Genomic DNA, 18,717 nt, shown 5'->3' on the forward strand with positions numbered 1-18,717 from the left:
TTTGTTGCTGAAACTCAAGGCTGTTAAAATGAAAGTGAGCCAATAAGTGGTCTTCTACTGCCCTCTGCTGGCCACTCTACTTATTAATAAAGTCTTTTCACATGTGCTTTCAGATCTAGACACACACACACACACACAAGTCATTATGAAAATATATGAAATGCTTATAGACCATTAAAATATATGTCTTTGCAAGCTATTAATCAGATTATTCAGGATTTATTCAAAAACATGGGACTACACACACACATTCTGTTGTAGATAAAGTGATCTGAACTGTGTCTCATTCAGGATTAACATTTGTCTGTGACACAATGCTTCAATAGATGAATTTTGACAAAATGTGAGTGTAAATGTTAAAATAGTGATTTTATATAAACTCTAAATAAGAATAATAGAATATTAGTAGTTAGTAGCATGACAAAATGACTATTTTAAACAGCAGGGGGCAGTAGAATACAACTTATTGGCTTAATATGCCATTATGTTATAACTTTAACCTTTTAAACTGTTATAGATGCATTATTTCTTATCTTAATTAGAGTCACATGTTCTGACTTGTTTTTAAGAAGATCTGAGCATTCATTGAAGAGATATAGGCTTTCTTGGTCAAGGCTACATATTAAAGTGACCCTATTATAGCCATCCAAATGAAGAAGTTGTAACTTTTCTGATAATTATTTATCTAGAGAGTCCAGAGAATTGTACTGCACTTATTTTGAACATTTTGATATAAATATTATATGATCATAGATGGAACACACCATTTACAGCCAATACAGGCAATTTACCATAGGAAATACATGGTTTTAAACCTTTTCAACAGTTATAGCGCCACCTATTGTCCGATCTCCATAAAACTTTGCATGCTTGTTCATGATGTTATGTCACATATGCTCACCAATTTTTGTGAAGTTCTGAGTTTTTTTTAATGATTTATAGGCTTTTGAGTGTATTTGGACACGCCCCTTTTCTAAATGACCCTATTTTAGCCATACGAAAAATGCAAAAGTTAAACTTTTTTTTAATAATTATTGATCTAGAGAGTCCAGAGAAATGTCCTAGACTGGTCTGGTTCCGATCGGGCGAAAAACCAGGGACTAGTTCGCAAAAGTAGGTTTTTAACATATTCGTGAATATTTAATGAACGGTTTGATTGACAGCAATGGTTCTAGAGGCAAAGTTGTTCAGCATGAGGAGATCTATCAAATTATAGGCATTTTGTGGGGATGTGTGCAACACCACGTGATTACAGAGCCATAAAACTCGTTAGCGCCAACTAGTGGCCGATTTCTTTCAAAACTCTTACAGACCTCTTGGGCCATGAGTCGAACATGCCCATCGAGTTTCGTTCCGATTGGCCTCCGTTAACCTCGTCTCACAGGTGCTCAAACTTAATTGGCCGATGGCGGCCATGTTTTTTGAGATACGCCAATGTCCTCATAAACATACATGGGGCCTTGGACCAAGACACTGCATACCAATTTTCAAGTCAATCGGACTAACCACTAGGTGGCCATATGTTTTTTTCATGTTAGAGCGCCACCTAGAGCTCAATCAACGCAATTTTTTTACTGTGACCTCAGATTGAGCTCATACATATGTGTAGCAAGTTTGGTAAAAATATCTCATTTTGTTTACGAGTTATAGCCATTTTAGTAAAATAGGCTCCTCCCACAACGTTTATTTTGCACCCCCTAGCGACCGGAAATCGAAATTTCGACTTTTTTTCAATAATTATTGATATTCAGACTCCAGAGAACATTTCTGCACTGGTTTGGTTCCAATCGGGCAAAAAACCAGGGACTAGTTTGCAAAAGTAGTTTTTTGACAAAATTCAAAATGGCGGAAAATCTATATTGGCGGAAATTAAATCGGAGATATACGTTTTTTTCGTCAGGTGACCAGCTTTCCAGTGATATAAGACACTTGAGTCTACGACTTACGGTCTAGGAGTTATGAGCAGTTTCGCGCAATTGGTTGCTATAGCGCCACCTATGGGCCAATCGGGCTCATAATTTGATAACCTCTCCTCGATTTTTGTACTACCATCTGACAAAGTTTCAAGGCTCCAGCTCTTACGGTTTGGGCTGCACGATGCGTTTTACGGCGGAAGAAAAATAATAATAATAATAATTAAAGCTGCTAGCAGCATTTAGCGGTGTTCAAGCAGTTAAGGCCTTTAAGGCCGTTAAGCACAAAAGCATCAAAAGACATTAAGTTTTATGTAGCAAGCATGATTTACCATGATATACTACATTTCAGTGTGATTTTTCATGATTTACCATGTTCCAGTATGATTTACCATGAATCTAACATGATTTTCCATAGTTTACCTTGATATACCATGTTATATGATGATTTACCATGATATAGCACATTCTAGAATAATTTACCAGGATTCTAGCATGATTTACCTTTTTTACTATGATTTACCATGTTTCTGGCATTATTTAACATGATTTACCACGTTGATAGCAATTATATGAAGCATAAGAACAATTGAAGTGATAAACTCTGACAAAATATGAATGTGTTATAATAGTAATTGTTATATAAGTGATTTTATAGTGTCTATATACAAAAAAAGACTATTAATAAGAAGAGTGGCCAGCAGAGGGCCGTAGAAGACCACTTATTGGCTCACTTTCATTTTCAACTACTTTGTTTCTCCAGTATTCTCCACTGAAGCAAACCATTTTTTTCATGTTAACTCCATAATGCATGCTTACACACACACACACACACACACACACACACACACATTTTTGGGATATGTTATTGTGAAAATCAGTTTTAATGGTATATGAGCATTTCACATATTTCTTTGCAATGTAATAATATAAAACTAATTAAAGAAAATGCTTTAAGCATTTGTTTGTTAGCCAATGCTGAAAGCTGATAAAAAAAGATTAAAAATGTCTAATGCTGCTGCTCCATCTAGTGGACAACAGTGCTATTACAGCCTACTTATACAATAGGCCATGTTTTTCATATAATTTAATCTACACACGCTCATTCTGATGTAGATAGAGACATTTGGAACTTCAGGATCCAATGTGACTCAATTGTCACTTCAATAGATGATTTTTGACTAAATGTTATTGTAAATGTTAAAATAGTGAATTTATAAAGTCTAAATATTAATTATAGTTGAGTAGTGTGACAAAATGACTTTTTTTAAACAGCAGGGGGCAGTAAAATACCACTTATTGGCTGTTAGCCTTTTTCAAGCTGTTATAGCTGTTCTTGACCTTTTTTTAAGAAGCTATGAGCATTTATTGAAAAGATATTGGCTTTCGCTCAAGGCTACATATTGAAGTGACCCTATTATAGTCATCCAAATGAAGAAGTTATACATTTTCCTATAATTATTGTTCTAGAGAGTACAGAGCAATAGATGAATTTTGACAAAATGTGATTGTAAATGTTAAAATAATGATTTAATAAAGTCTAAATATCAATTATATATAAAAATATTAGAGAGTAGTATGATGAAATGACAGCAGGGGGCAGTCAAATACCACTTTTTGGCTGTTATAGCCATCCAAGCTGTTATAGCTGTTATAGCCATCCGATTTACACTCTATTATAGCCATCCAAATGAAGTAATTATACCTTTTCTGATAATTATTGATCTAGAGAGTCCAGATAATTGTACTGCACTGGTTTTAAACATTAAGATATGAAAATGATACGATCATAGATGGAAAAGACCATTTACAGCCAATACAGGCAATTTACCATAGGAAATGTATGGTTTTAAAGCTTTTCAACAGTTATAGCGCCACCTATTGTCCGATCTCCATGAAACTTTGCATGCTTCTTCACCATGGTATGACACATATGCTCATCAATTTTTGTGAAGTTCTGAGTTTTTATTTATGATTTATAGGCTTTTGAGTGTGTTTTGACACGCCCCTTTTTATAAATGATCCTGTTATAATGAACCAAATGGCAAATTTCAACTTTTTTTCAATAATTATTGATCTAGAGAGTCCAGAGAATTGTCCTAGACTGGTCTGGTTCCAATCGGGCGAAAAACCAGGGACTAGTTCGCAAAAGTAGGTTTTTAACATATTCGTGAATATTTAATGAACGGTTTGATTGACAGCAATGGTTCTAGAGGCAAAGTTGTTCAGCATGAGGAGATCTATCAGATGATATGCATTTTGTGGGGATGTGTGCAACACCACGTGATTACAGAGCCGTAAAACTCGTTAGCGCCAACTAGTGGCCGATTTCTTTCAAAACTCTTACAGACCTCTTGGGCCATGAGTCGAACATGCCCATCGAGTTTCGTTACGATTGGCCTTCGTTAACCTCGTCTAATAGGTGCTCAAATTCATTGGCCAATGGCGGCCATGTTTTTTGAGTTATGCCAATTTCCTCATACACATACATGGGGCCTTGGACCAAGCCACTGCATACCAATTTTCAAGTCAATCGGACTAACGGTCAGGTGGCCACACCCCTTTTTATGTTTTTTTAATGTTATAGCACCACCTAGTGTTCGATCGTCGCGATTTTTTTACTGTGACCCCAGACTGTCCTTATACACATGTGTGTCAAGTTTGGTCAACCTATCTAATTTACTTCTGGAGTTATAGCCGTTTTAGTAAAATAGGCTCCTCCCACAACCTTCATTTTGCGCCTACTAGCGACCCTGAATCGAAAATTCTACTTTTTTTCAATAATTATTAATAGTCAGACTCCAGAGAATATTTCTGCACTGGTTTGGTTCCGATCGGGCAAAAAACCAGGGACTAGTTTGCAAAAGTAGTTTTTTGACAAAATTCAAAATGGCGGAAAATCCATCATAGCGGAAATGAAATCGGAGATATACGTTTTTTTCGTCAGGTGACCAGCTTTCCAATGATATAAGACACTTGAGTCTACGACTTACGGTCTAAGAGTTATGATCCGTTTTGCGCAATTGGTTGCTATAGCGCCACCTATGGGCCAATCGGGCTCATAATTTGATAACCTCTCCTCGATTTTTGTACTACCATCTGACAAAGTTTCAGAGCTCCAGCACTTACGGTTTGGGCTGCACGACGCGTTTTACGGCAGAATAATAATAATAATAATAATAATAAAAATCAGTACAAATACAATAGGTTTTCAGCACTTCGTGCTTGAACACCTAATTAAAGCTGCTAGCAGCATTTAGCGGTGTTCAAGCAGTTAAGGCCTTTAAGGCCGTTAAGCACAAAAACATCAAAAGACATTAAGTTTTATGTAGCAAGCATTTAAACATTGACATCATAGATGGAATAGACCATGTTTTAGCATGATTTACCATGATATACCAAATTTAGTGTGATTTTTCATGATCTACCATGTTCCAGTATGATTTACCATGAATCTAGCATGATTTACCACAGTTTACCATGATTTCCCATGTTATAGGATGATTTACCATGATATACCACATTCTAGAATGATTTACCAGGATTGTAGCATGATTTACCATGATTCATCACATTGCTAGCATGATTTGCCATGATCCACCATGTAATAGTATTTTTTACTATGATTTACCATGTTTCTATCGTGATTTACCATGATTTACCACATTGCTGCATTGATGTGAAGGGCCAATAAAAATGAAGTGATAAACTCTGACAAAAAATGATTGTGTTATAATAGTTAACATGGAAAAACTGGTTTGCTTTAGTGCTTTGATTTACTGTTGAAAATCAAGTGTGTCAAAATGAGAGTGAGACAATAAGTGGTCTTCTACTGCCCTCTGCTGGCCATTCTACTTATTAATAAAGTGTTTTCACAGGTGCTTTTACACTATGTAGACATTTGATCACACACACACACACACATACACACAAAGTCATTATATAAATATATTTTAATGGTCTATAAGCATGTAATGTCTTTGCAAGCTATTAATCAGATTATTCAGCATTTATTCAGAAACCTAGGACTACACACACACATTCTGTTGTAGATACAGATATTTGAACTATGTGATGGAAAAAAGAAATGTTTACTGCAATTGTCCTTCAGGATTCATATTTCTCAATGTACTACAATAGTCAGTTTACCATGGTTTGTCTTAGTTTACCTTGATGTTACCTTGTTGTGACCGAATGTTACACAATAATTTATCATGATATACCACATTCTAGAATGATTCAGCAGGATTGTAGCATGATTTACTATGATTTACCACGTTGTTAGCAATTATGTGAAGCTTCAGAACAGTAAAGTGAATTGAAAGACAAAATATGATTGTGTTATTATAGTAATTGTCACATAAGGTTATTTTTTAGTGTCTGAATATATGAATGCAAAAGCACATGTGAAAAGACTATTAATAAGTATAATGTCCAGCAGAGGGTAGTAGAAGACCACTTATTGCTATAGTACCACTTTTATTTTGAACTACTTGGTTTAATCAGTATCAGGGTTTCCGCGGGGTCATAAAAAGTCATAAAACGTCTTAAATTTAATAATAAGAATTTTAGGCAATAAAAAGTCATAAAAACGTCCGGCTTTTCCATACAAGGTCATAAATTACATTTAGCCACATCTTAAATTGATATGCTCATTCATTCATTATCGCGATATAATGTTTTCTCTATAAAACGATATCAAGAGTTCGATAAATGTTAGATCATGTTTATGCGCCAAAAGCGGAACGAAACTCATTTGAACCGCGCACGCCTCACGGAGCGTTTATCCGCTCGGCTCAAAGTCCAAACGGCAGCGTAGCGCGATCAAGATCACTAGAGCAGACGCGTTCTTTTACTGTCTATGGTTAACTTTGATCAGTCTCGATCACGAGATCCAGTGAGAAGCACTTGAATTCAGCGAAGAACACAAATGTCTCAGTGATTTAAACCAGTTTAAAGGCAGATGAAACAGCGCTGACGAACAGGAGAAACACTGTGCGCAACTATACAGTCAGAAAGCTTTTCCATCTACACATTTACATCCTTTACCATGGTTTTACTGTAACGTTAGCCTAGTAATATTAACTGCACCATGAAATGTGGGATACATATTGAATTGTATTATATTATTAATGTAGACAATGTATTAAAGGACTAATGGAATATAATTACAGTATTTATGTATTTAGGCTATAGCCTACTGTTTTTCATACATTTCATAAAGATACGTGCCATCAAAGTCAGGCAACACAAACCTGTTTCAAGACTTGAAACAATATCCCCCATTAGCACATGCAGAAACTAAGAAATTAATTTTGAAATAAAGATATTATTTTTGTTAAGGAAAAAATACAAATGTTTGAATGTTCTACCTCAGATTTGTGAAATGTTTACCTGTTTGGCAAGTGTTTGTCATGATATGTTTTGACAATAAAGAGTAGTTTAAAACCACAATTAACGCTCTGGTTTCTACAACTTTCAGTTAGGAACAAAAATCTGCCTTCAAAGTTCAAAGAAATAAAGAATTGACATTTATCGTCATAATTATCGATATTGACTGATATTATCGTGATAAGTGTTGTGTTGTTCCTGTGTTATTGATACTTAGGAAAAGGGAGCCTTCAGTTTGTTACTCTTAAGAAAATGGAACCTTTAAATAATTAAACTTATTACTTTTAATGAAAGTCAATAAAAAAAAAGACTTTTGAAAGGAAGTTATTTTTCGTAATTCGAGTAGGTCATAAATTTAAATCATATTGGTCATAAAAAGGTCTTAAAAGGTCTTAAATTTGACTGACTAAACCCTGCAGAAACCCTGAGTATTGTGCACTAAAGCAAACCAGTCTTTCAATGTGAATACCATTATGCATGCTTACACACACACACAAACACACACACACACACAACTGTGGGTTATGATATTGTGAAAATCTCTTTTTGTGGTCCTTAAGCATTTCAGATATTTATTTGTGATGTAAAAATATTAAACTTTCTAATAAATCATTATTTAATATTATATTATAAGCATTTGTTTTGTTAGCCATTGCTGAAAACTGGTTAAAAAAGATTAAAAATATCTAATGCTGTTGCTCCCTCTAGTGGACAACAGCGGTTTTACAGCCTACATAAACGGTTGAAATGAATGACAGGAAATTCGTTTTTTTTTTACTTATATCTCGGGAACGAGAAAGTGAAAAAATCTGAAACTCAGAACTTAGATAGGGTTAGAGGAGCCCTCTTGAACAAGACCATCCCCGTGTTGCTGAGTGATTGCTGTCGGGAGTAATGTCCGTTTAAATGCATATCTTTGTGGGCTTATATCTCGGGAATGCCCAGGCCAAATCGCACCAAACTCAAATCGAAGCTAGATGAGGACGAGCCCTTTCCAACAAGCTCTTCCACAAGGATCTAGATGGTGTGGATCAAGAGTTACAGCCGTTTCAAGTTGGGGTTCTCACAGATTAGCGATCCGCGGGGGGGGGGGGGCGCTCCCGAGCCCCGCGACGAAAGATTTGGATCAAGATCCCCGAGAGGACCTTACCATCAAAATTTGAGCGGGCAGAGACTTTCCGTTTTCGAGTTATGAGTGAATTCGTGTTCGGGGGGGCGTGGCCCAATGTTTTACTTTCGTTTTGAGGCTTCCTGTGACAATTAATTATAGAGGCAAATTTTGTCTGATTTGTCTGAAATTTTTCAATGCCGTACAGAGTGATATTACACATGTTCTTGACCTTTTTTAAAGAAGATCTGAGCATTCATTTAAGAGATCAGCATTTACAGCCAATACAGGCAATTTGCCATAGGAAATGTATGGTTTTAAAGCTTTTTGACAGTTATAGCGCCAACTATGGTCCGATCTCCATGAAACTTTGCATGCTTCTTCACCATGTTATGACACATATGCTCACCAATTTTTGTTTAGTTCTGAGTTTTTATTTATGATTTATAGGCTTTTGTGTGTATTTGACACGCCCCTTTTCTAAATGACCCTGTTATAGCCATACGAAAAAATGCAAAAGGTCAACTTTTTTTCAATGATTATTGATCTAGAGAGTCCAGAGAATTGTCCTAGACTGGTCTGGTTCCAATCGGGCAAAAATCCAGGGACTAGTTCGCAAAAGTAGGTTTTTAACATATTCGTGAATATTTAATGAACGATTTGATTGACAGCAATGGTTCTAGAGGGAAAGTTGTTCATCCTGAGGAGATCTATCAAATGATATGCATATTTTCGGGATGTGTGCAACATCACGTGATTACAGAGCCGTAAAACTCGTTAGCGCCAACTAGTGGCCAATTTCTTTCAAAACTCTTACAGACCTCTTGGGCCATGAGTCAAACATGTCCGTCAAGTTTCGTTCCGATTGGCCTCCGTTAACCTTGTGTAATAGGTGCTCAAATTCATTGGCCGATGGCGGCCATGTTTTTTGAGTTACGCCAATTTCCTCATACACATACATGGCACCTTGGACCAAGACACTGCATACCAATTTTTAAGTCAATCGGACTAACGGTCAGGTGGTCATAGCCCGATTTAAGTTTTTTGTGTGTTATAGCGCCACCTAGTGTTAGGTCGACGCGATTTTTTTACTGTGACCTCAGATTGAACTCATACACATGTGTTCCAAGATTGGTGAAGATATCTCATTTACTTCTCGAGTTATAGCCATATTAGTAAAATAGGCTCCTCCCACAACGATCATTTTACTCCCCCTAGCGACCGTGAATCGAAAATTCAACTTTTTTTCAATGATTATTGATATTCAGACTCCAGAGAACATGTATGCATTTGTCTGGTTTTGATCGGGCGAAAAACCAGGGACTAGTTCGCAAAAGTAGGTTTTTGACAAAATTCAAAATGGCGGAAAAATTTGCATACCGGAAATGAAATCGGAGATATACGTTTTGTTCTTCAGGCCTCCAGCTTTCCAATGATATAAGACACTTGAGTCTACGACATACGGTTTAGGAGTTATGAGCAGTTTCGCGCAATTGATTGCTGTAGCGCCACCTATAGGCCAATCGGGGTCATACTTTCTGAGGCTCTCCTCGATTTTTGTACTACCATCTGACAAAGTTTCAGAGCTCCAGCACTTACGGTTTGTTCTGCACGATGCGTTTTACGGCAGAAGAATAATAATAATAATAATAATAATTAAAGCTGCTAGCAGCATTTAGCGGTGTTCAAGCATTTAAGACAGTTAAGACAGTTAAGCTCAAAAGCATCAAAAGACATTAAGGTTTATGTAGCAAGCATTTAACCACTGACATCATAGATGGAATAGACCATGTTTTAGCATGATTTGCCATGATATAAAACATTTCAGTGTGATTGTTAATGATTTACTATGTTACAGTATGATTTACCATAGTTTACTATGATATACCGAGTTCTAGTATGATTCACCATGGTTTACCCTGTTCTTGCATGATTTACCACAATTGAACACATTCTAGTAGCCTATGATGTAATATGATTCTAGCATGCTTTATCATAGTTTACCTTGATTTGTCTTAGTTTACCTTGATTTACCATGTTATAGGATGATTTACCAGGATTGTAACATGCTTTACCATGATTAATCACATTGCTAGCATGATTTACCATGATACACCATGTAATAATATTATTTACTGTGATTTACCATGTTTCTATCGTGATTTACCATGATTTACCACGTTGCTAGCAATTATGTGAAGCTTCAGAACAGTAAAGTGAATTGAAAGACAAAATATGATTGTGTTATTATAGTAATTGTCACATAAGGTTATTTGTTAGTGTCTAAATATATGAATGCAAAAGCACATGTGAAAAGACTATTAATAAGTATAATGTCCAGCAGAGGGTAGTAGAAGACCACTTATTGCTATAGTACCACTTTTATTTTGAACTACTTGGTTTAATCAGTATTGTGCACTAAAGCAAACCAGTCTTTCAATGTGAATTCCATTGTGCATGCTTACACACACACACACACACACACACACAATTTTGGGTTATGATATTGTGAAAATCTCTTTTTGTGGTCCTTAAGCATTTCAGATATTTATTTGTGATGTAAAAATATTAAACTTTCTAATAAATCATTACTTAATATTATATTATTTATTATAAATATTATTTCCAACATAATAAATATCTTTAACCATTTGTTTGTTAGCCATTGCTGAAAACTGGTTAAAAAGATTAAAAATGTCTAATGCTGTTGCTCCCTCTAGTGGACAACAGCGGTTTTACAGCCTACATAAACGGTTGAAATGAATGACGGGAAATTCGTTTTTTTTTTTTACTTATATCTTGGGAAGGAGAAAGTGAAAAAATCTGAAACTCAGAACTTAGATAGTGTTAGAGGAGCTCTGTTGATCAAGACCATCCCGGTGTTGCTGGGTGATTGGGGGCGGGAGTAATGTCCGTTTAAATGCATATCTTTGTGGGCTTATATCTCGGGAATGCCCAGGCCAAATCGCACCAAACTCGAATCGAAGCTAGATGAGGACGGGCCCTTTCCAACAAGGATCTAGATGGTCTGGATCAAGAGTTACAGCCGTTTCAAGTTGGGGTTCTCACAGATTAGCGATCCGCGGGGGGGGGGCGCTCCCAAGCCCCGCGACGATAGATTTGGATCAAGATCCCCGAGAGGACCTTACCATCAAAATTTGAGCGCGCAGAGACTTTCCGTTTTCGAGTTATGAGTGTATTTGTACTTGGGGGCGTGGCCCAATGTTTTACTTTCGTTTTGAGGCTTCCTGTGACAATTAATTATAGAGGCAAATTTTGTCTGATTTGTCTGAAATTTTTCAATGCCGTTCAGAGTGATATTACACATGTTCTTGACCTTTTTAAAAGAAGATCTGAGCATTCATTTAAGAGATCAGCATTTACAGCCAATACAGGCAATTTACCATAGGAAATGTATGGTTTTAAAGCTTTTTGATAGTTATAGCGCCAACTATGGTCCGATCTCCATGAATCTTTGCATGCTTCTTCACCATGTTATGACACATATGCTCACCAATTTTTGTGAAGTTCTGAGTTTTTATTTATGATTTATAGGCTTTTGTGTGTATTTGACACACCCCTTTTCTAAATGACTCTGTTATAGCCATACGAAAAATGCAAAAGTTCATGATTTACCACAATTGAACATATTCTAGTATGATTTAATATGATTCTAGCATGATTTACCATGTTATAGGATGATTTACCATGATATACCACATTCTAGAACAGGGTATCTGCACACTTCTTAAAGCAGCGCTCAGTAAGAATTCCGTTTTTGTCAAACAGCGACCCCTAGAGTCGCTGTGGAGCACTTGTACTGTCGTGAATAGCACTCACGCAGAGATGGCTCGCACTCACGGCCGGATCCCCTCCCCCTGTACACCGGTACCTGTTCAGTGGGATGGACGCTGTAACTGCGCAAAACTCTCCAGGCACATACTCATATGAGACGCGCGCGCGCACACACAACTTAAACTGGAATGTCACTGTTTCTGTCACTGCGACTTCACGAACGGGTGAACACGCACACGCACACACACATCACTTTTGAAGTAAAATTGAGGATGCAGTGCATGTAATGCATCGAGATATCAAATTGAACTGAATCGATGACATGATAATCGGAATCGAACCGAACCGTGAGACCATTGTAGGTTCACACCCCTAATACTCTGTGCTGTGTCAGCGAGTTAATAATAATTAACAAACAAAATAAGTTATAAGTTCAATAAGTTAATACAAACAAACAAATTTGTACTTATTCCCTCACCCAATGAGAATCGATAAGAGAATCGATAAGAGAATCGATAAGGAATCGAATCGATAAGCAATATCGATAATGGAATCGGAATTGTTAAATTCTTATCAATTCCCATCCCTAATCAAGTGTGTCAAAATGAAAGTGAGCCAATAAGTGGTCTTCTACTGCCCTCTGCTGGTCACACAAGTGCTTTTGCATTCAAATGTAGACATATGCTTACACACACACACACGGGATATGTTATTGTGAAAATCTCTTTTAATGGTGTATAAGCATGCATTTAACATATTTCTTTGTGATGTAATAATATAAATTATATTAAAACTAATAAAAAAATAGCTTTAAGCGTTTGTTTGTTAGCCAATGCTGAAAGCTGATAAAAAAGATTAAAAATGTCGGTAACACTTTACAATAAGGTTCATTTATTAAACAGTAGTTAATGTATTAATTAACATGAACCATGAGCAATACATTTGTTACTGTTTTTGTTCATCTTTGTTAACATTAGTTAATATAAATCCAGCTGTTCATTGTTAGTTCATGTTAGTTCACAGTGCATTAACTAATGTTAACAAGATTTTAATAAAGTATTTGTAAATGTTGAAATTAACATTAACAAAGATTAACAAATGCTGAAGGAGTATTGTTCATTCTTAGTTAATGTTAACTACATTAGTTAACATTAACTAAGAATTCGTCGCGGGGGGCGTTCCCGAGCCCCGCGACGATAGATTTGGATCAAGAACCCCGAGAGAACCTTACCATCAAAATTTGAGCGTGCAGAGACTTTCTGTTTTCGAGTTATGAGTGAATTTGTACTTGGGCAACATTTCAATTATATATAACAATATTAGGGAGTAGTATGATGAAATGACAGCAGGGGGCAGTAAAATACCACTTATTGGCTGTTATAGCCATCCAAAATGTTACAGCCATCCAATTTACACTATTATAGCCATTCAAATGAAGAAGTTCAACCTTTTCTGATAATTATTGATGTAGAAAGTCCAGAGAATTGTACTGCACCGGTTTTAAACATTAAGATTTTACGATCATAGATGGAAAAGGCCATTTACAGCCAATACAGGCAATTTACCATAGGAAATGCATGGTTTTAAAGCTTTTCAACAGTTATAGCGCCACCTATTGTCCGATCTCCATGAAACTTTGCATGCTTCTTCACCATGGTATGACACATATGCTCTTCAATTTTTGTCAAGTTCTGAGTTTTTATTTATGATTTATAGGCTTTTGTGTGTATTTGACACGCCCCTTTTCTAAATGACCCTGTTATAGCCATATGAAAAATGCAAAAGTTCAACTTTTTTTCAATGATTATTGATCTAGAGAGTCCAGAGAATTGCCCTAGACTGGTCTGGTTCTGATCGGGCGAAAATCCAGGGACTAGTTCGCAAAAGTAGGTTTTTAACATATTCGTGAATATTTAATGAACGATTGTATTGACAGCAATGGTTCTAGAGGCAAAGTTGTTCAGCCTGAGGAGATCTATCAAATGATATGCATATTTTGGGGATGTGTGCAACACCACGTGATTACAGAGCCATAAAACTTGTTAGCGCCAACTAGTGGCCAATTTCTTTCAAAACTCTTACAGGCCTCTTGGGCCATGAGTCAAACATGCCCATCGAGTTTCGTTCCGATTGGCCTCCGTTAACCTTGTCTAATAGGTGCTCAAATTCATTGGCCGATGGCGGCCATGTTTTTTGAGTTATGCCAATTTCCTCATACACATTCATGGCACCTTGGACCAAGACACTGCATACCAATTTTCAAGTCAATCGGACTAACGGTCATGTGGTCATAGCCCTTTTTATGTTTTTTTAATGTTATAGCGCCACCTAGTGTTAGATCGACGCGGTTTTTTTACTGTGACCTCAGACTGTCCTCATACACATGTCTCTTGAGATTGGTGAAGATATCTCATTTACTTCTCGAGTTATAGCCATTTTAGTAAAATAGGCTCCTCCCACAACGATCATTTTACTCCCCCTAGCGACCGTGAATCGAAAATTCAACTTTTTTTCAATGATTATTGATATTCAGACTTCAGACAACATGTATGCATTTGTTTGGTTTTGATTGGGCGAAAAACCAGGGACTAGTTCGCAAAAGTAGGTTTTTGACAAAATTCAAAATGGCGGAAAAATTTGCATACCGGAAATGAAATCGGAGATATACGTTTTTTACGTCAGGCCTCCAGCTTTCCAATGATATAAGACACTTGAGTCTACGACATACGGTTTAGGAGTTATGAGCAGTTTCGCGCAATTGATTGCTGTAGCGCCACCTATAGGCCAATCGGGGTCATACTTTCTGAGGCTCTCCTCGATTTTTGTACTACCATCTGACAAAGTTTCAGAGCTCCAGCCCTTACGGTTTGTTCTGCACGATGCGTTTTACGGCAGAAGAATAATAATAATAATAATAATAATAATTAAAGCTGCTAGCAGCATTTAGCGGTGTTCAAGCAGTTAAGGCCTTTAAGGCCGTTAAGCACTTAAAGCATCAAAAGACATTAGGTTTTATTTAGCATACATTTAACCACTGACATAATTGATGGAAAAGACCATTTACAGCCAAAACAGGCAATTTACCATAGGAAATATATGGTTTTAAAGCTTTTTAACAGTTATAGCGCCACCTATGGTCCGATCTCCATAAAATTTTGCATGCTTGTTAATGATGGTATGTCACATATGCTCACCAATTATTGTGAAGTTCTGAGTTTTTATTTAGGATTTATAGGCTTTTGAGTGTATTTTGCCACGCCCATTTTCTAAATGACCCTGTTATAGCAAAGTAAAGGGAAAAGTTCAACTTTTTTTCAATAATTATTGATCTAGAGACTCCAGAGAATTGTCCTAGACTGGTCTGGTTCCGATCGGGCGAAAAACCAGGGACTAGTTCGCAAAAGTAGGTTTTTAACATATTCATGAATATTTAATGAACGGTTTGATTGACAGCAATGGTTCTAGAGGCAAAGTTGTTCAACATGAAGAGATCTATCAAATGATATGCATTTTGTGGGGTTGTGTGCAACACCACGTGATTACAGAGCCGTAAAACTCGTTAGCGCCAACTAGTGGCCGATTTCTTTCAAAACTCTTACAGACCTCTTGGGCCATGAGTCGAACATGCCCATCGAGTTTCGTTACGATTGGCCTCCGTTAACCTCGTCTCAACTTCATTGGTCGATGGCGGCCATGTTTTTTGAGATACGCCAATGTCCTCTTACACATACATGGGGCCTTGGACCAAGACACTGCATACCAATTTTCAGGTCAATCGGACTAACGGTCAGCCCTTTATATGTATTTTTCATGTTATAGCGCCACCTAGTGTTCGATCGTTGCGATTTTTTTACTGTGACCTCAGATTGAACTCATTCACATGTGTACCAAGATTGGTGAAGCTATCTCATTTCCTTATCGAGTTATAGCCATTTTAGTAAAATAGGCTCCTCCCACAATGTTCATTTTGCGCCCCCTAGCGACCGAAAATCGAAATTTCAACTTTTTTTCAATAATTATTAACATTCAGACTCCAAAGAACATTTCTGCACTGGTTTGGTTCCGATCGGACAAAAAACCAGGGACTAGTTCGCAAAAGTAGTTTTTTGACAAAATTCAAAATGGCGGAAAATCTATATTGGCGGAAATTAAATCGGAGATATACGTTTTTTTCGTCAGGTGACCAGCTTTCCAGTGATATAAGACACTTGAGTCTACGACTTACGGTCTAGGAGTTATGAGCAGTTTTGTGCAATTGGTTGCTATAGCGCCACCTATGGGCCAATCGGGCTCATAATTTGATAACCTCTCCTCGATTTTTGTACTACCTACTGGCCAAGTTTCAAGTCTCTAGCACTTACGGTTTGGGCTGCACGATGCGTTTTACGGCGGAAGAAAAATAATAATAATAATAATAATAATAATAAAAATCAGTACAAATACAATAGGTTTTCAGCACTTCGTGCTTGAACACCTAAAAATCAGTACAAATACAATAGGTTTTCAGCACTTCGTGCTTGAACACCTAATAACTAGCAGCATTTAGCGGTGTTCAAGCAGTTAAGGCCTTTAAGGCCGTTAAGCACAAAAGCATCAAAAGACATTAAGTTTTATGTAGCAAGCATTTAACCATTGACATCATAGATGGAATAGACCATGTTTTAGCATGATTTACCATGATATACCAAATTTAGTGTGATTTTTCATGATCTACCATGTTCCAGTATGATTTACCATGAATCTAGCATGATTTACCACAGTTTACCATCATTTACCATGTTATAGGATGATTTACCATGATATACCACATTCTAGAATGATTTACCAGGATTGTAGCATGATTTACCATGATTCATCACATTGCTAGCATGATTTGCCATGATCCACCATGTAATAGTATTTTTTACTATGATTTACCATGTTTCTATCGTGATTTACCATGATTTACCACATTGCTGCATTGATGTGAAGGGCCAATAAAAATGAAGTGATAAACTCTGACAAAAAATGATTGTGTTATAATAGTTAACATGGAAAAACTGGTTTGCTTTAGTGCTGTGATTTACTGGTGAAAATCAAGTGTGTCAAAATGAAAGTGAGCCAATAAGTGGTCTTCTACTGCCCTCTGCTGGCCACTGTACTTATTAATAAAGTGTTTTCACAAGTGCTTTTGCATTCATATGTAGACATATGCTTACACACACACACACACACACACACACACACACACACACACACACATGGGATATGTTATTGTGAAAATCTCTTTTAATGGTGTATAAGCATGCATTTCACATATTTCTTTGTGATGTAATAATATAAAACTATATTAAAACTAATAAAAAAATTGCTTTAAGCGTTTGTTTGTTAGCCAATGCTGAAAGCTGATAAAAAAGATTAAAAATGTCGGTAACACTTTACAATAAGGTTCATTTATTAAACATTAGTTAATGTATTAATTAACATGAACTAACCATGAGCAATACATTTGTTACTGTTTTTGTTCATCTTTGTTAACACTAGAATGGCCACGACGGTCATTTTGACCGTTTTGAATTTTATATCTGCAATAACTTTGTTGAAAAAAAAAAAAAATCCTGCTGGTACCTGACTTTTCCTAAAAGTGTCTGTATTTTCATTTAAAATGTTTTTAATATAAATTACACATAAGGCAAACAAACAAATGAACATATTTACCTATTTCGGCCATAGACGGTCATATTGACCGCACTGAATTTCGCGGTATTCTTTTGTTACATTTCTCGCGATTGACCTTTGTCTATTAGGAAAAAATCAGAAGATTCAATTGCAAAATGACAGATATGTTTATTGAGAGTTTATTGTTTAAACTCATGTTTATTGTTTATTCATGCAAATGTCCGGTATGAAGCCCTTGGCAGCACAGGGACGCTGGAGTGAGTGCTGAACCAGGAGTGCTGAACACGGGATGACACACGGAAAACGTATACAGGCAGGGAACAAACACGCAGGAAAAATCCACAACGATCTGACAAAGGGCCTTTCTCAATCTGTGTTCTTGTCTGTACTTGTGTCCTTGTGTTCTTGTGAAACGTCATCTTTTGTGGCCCAAGTACTGTCCCAATACACAAGTTTGCATTTTGGCAAGAACAGTTAAAAATCCCGGATGTGTTCTTGACACGCCCATTTTACCAAGGATGCATCGGTTGGTAACTTGTGTTGACTTGACGGCAGAAATATCCCAGCATTCAATTCGGCATTCGAGGAAGGAGAGGCAGGTCAATACAGTATTTCGTTTTTCTACAATTACGTACACTATTTCATCACTAAATTCACTTCTGAGAACATTTGATGCGAGAAATCAACTGTGTAGATTTCAAATATTGGCATTTTTACGAAAATGTATGGCTAATCGAAAATGTGCTCAAACGTTTTCGGAAGTGAGAATCTCCATAAGCGCCTGCGGGTGTAACGTTAGCTATCGAGCCAACCGGCCAGTTTGCTCACAGACTCGTTTTTCCCCACAGCCAA

The sequence above is a fragment of the Rhinichthys klamathensis genome, unplaced genomic scaffold (genome assembly GCF_029890125.1).
Source record: "Rhinichthys klamathensis goyatoka isolate OS25496 unplaced genomic scaffold, OSU_Roscu_1.1 h1tg000216l_1, whole genome shotgun sequence".
Classification (NCBI taxonomy): domain Eukaryota; kingdom Metazoa; phylum Chordata; class Actinopteri; order Cypriniformes; family Leuciscidae; genus Rhinichthys; species Rhinichthys klamathensis.